Genomic DNA, 2,502 nt, shown 5'->3' on the forward strand with positions numbered 1-2,502 from the left:
AACAAGAAATGACTAGCAAATAAAAAGCGTTAGGAAAGTAAGCAATCAAACAAAGAAAAAGAATGAGTGTTTTTGATGATTTTTGAACAATTTAAAATGGAGAAAATTCAATAATAAAAAGTGGTAAAGTTTTGAGAATCCTCCATATGCTTTGTTCACCTAATAGGATTTTGATTCATAAATTGACTCCATTGAAAGTTTCACATCCCAAACAATCAATCGGAAAATAAATATTTGAAGAACATATGAATTAAAAATGTATTCAAGTAAATAAAATTCTAACGTTTAGAATTATGAAAAATTATCTTATGAGAAATCTAAGAGCGACAATATACCGTTGGCAATATTGCAGTAAAAGACTACTCATAAAACAATACCTATCAATATATAATATAATGCAACAATCACATAAAAAGAGCTTGACTAGATTTATATGAAAGTTGACAATAAAATATATTGATAAGAAGAAGAAATATGATAAAAGAAAATTATTTACTCAAATGTATAAAACTTACAAACCATTGGAGAATCAAAATCCAAATAAGTTCACTACACATATAGTTTCATCTCTAGCCTCACCTAAATACTCTAGCCTAGCTTGCACATAATTCTCATAAAATTCTAAAAAGAAAGTATGAGAATAAGAACAAGAAAATAATAGAAAATGTGTGAGAATTTAGACTCCTCCAAAATTAACCCCTAATCACCTTGACAATGGCCCAATTTTTAGAGTTTTGAGAATGCTAAAAAGCTAAAAACTGGATCCTAAGTAAGAAGTTACAAGGCTTAATCGGGGGAGAAAAACCATCACGTTTCTGAAGAGTGGGACACGTGTCGCAACGTGATTTGCGCGCAGGAGAGACGTGGTGCACAGCTGGACCACGCGGAGGGAGATTGGACGCGCGCATGGAGGAGAACTCGCGCGGGGAGGGAACGTGCGCGCAAAGCGCGTGTACGCGGGGGAGCAGCTGGGCCCCACTGGGACGCGTGGCGAGACGTGGCTGGAGGGAGGCTGGAACGCGGGACCCACGCGGAGAGGAGAGGAGATCCGGGTGACGCGCGCGTGGAGGAGACTTGCGCAGGGGAGCGGGCGGTGCACGCCAGGCGCGCGTTTGTGAAGGGACAGCTGGGTCCCACGGCCCTATGGTGCGGCAGTGGTCGACACGTGGCGGCTGGGTTGGCTCGCGGCTTCTCGGCTCGACTCGGCTGGACAATGGGCTGATAGGCTTTGGGCCGAATTGGACTTTTCTTGGGCTCAACTTTTGGGTTTTGCTTGGTAAACTGGTCCAAATCCCATTGTTTTTTTCAAAAACCAGAAAAATAAAATAAATCTAATTAAAATTAAATCCTCTAAATTTAGGAATATTTGAAATTAAAATCACAAATTTGATAAAATAATTTGACAATTATGAGTATTAAAAGTGCAAATTCATGCACTTATCACTCTCACAAGATCTCTTTATTAAGAAATCATTCATTAACATTCTGAAATCGTTAACATGACCCCACGAACTACTCAAGCCGCGGGCCCCATGACTAGGCAAGCCATGAGGTTCCATGACTAATCAAGCCATGGTTTTCAAAGCATTTTTCTTTAACAAACAATCCCTTTCTTTAAAACATTTTCAAGGCCAAATCTTCTTTTAGAAACAGGCTCACAAGGAAAAGGGATAGAAATCCTACCTCGCACTATCAAACCTGGGACTAGCGTTGCCTTTTTCGGCTTCTGCTTCCTCAAGCCCCTTCAGTCTGAATCCTCAGCGATCACTGATGCAAGACAACACTTTAGGATCAATTCTCATTCCTAAAGCAATCCAAATCTTATTTATGTACCAAGATTTTCAATTAGTGTGCCCTAATCCATTTTCATGTTTCAAATTATCATTCCAAGGGTTTTCATCTCAAATCAAGGATTAAAGATGCTAATCCATTTTTCCCAAGTCCCCAAATGAAGCTAATTTAGGTTCTACCCGAAAACAGGGGTCAAAACAGCATTTTCAGGCCAAACAGGGTCAAACCCGTGTGCTGTAACACCCTGAAGAATTAATTAAGATTAATTAAGGTAATTAAGATTATTAGTGTGCCTAATCTGGATTATTAATTGAGTTTAATTAATAAATGTTTCTGACACGTGTGAGTTTAAATAGTTCCAAGGTATTTAAATTATTCTCAGTAATTTATTTTAACCCAGAAGTGTGTATGGGCGCATTTCTGGACTGTTCTTTTAAAATATTGTACACATGCCATTTTCCTTTCCTTTTTCCTTTTCTTTTCTTTTTTCTTTTCCTTTTCTTTTCTTTTTCTCTTCCTTTCCCGTGCGTCTCTCTCCCTCACTCTCTCTCTCTCACCCTCCCGTGCTCTCTCTCACTCTCACTCTCTCTCTCTCCCTCATTTTTGTCCCAAATCAAATGGATCTTGAACCAAGCAAAGATTTAAAGAAGTTTTCAACGTCAAGAGAAGGATTCGAGGTAAGATTACTGAAAGAACCTCTCTTGAATCTTA

The sequence above is a fragment of the Morus notabilis genome, unplaced genomic scaffold (assembly GCF_000414095.1).
Source record: "Morus notabilis unplaced genomic scaffold, ASM41409v2 Scaffold35, whole genome shotgun sequence".
Lineage (NCBI taxonomy): Eukaryota > Viridiplantae > Streptophyta > Magnoliopsida > Rosales > Moraceae > Morus > Morus notabilis.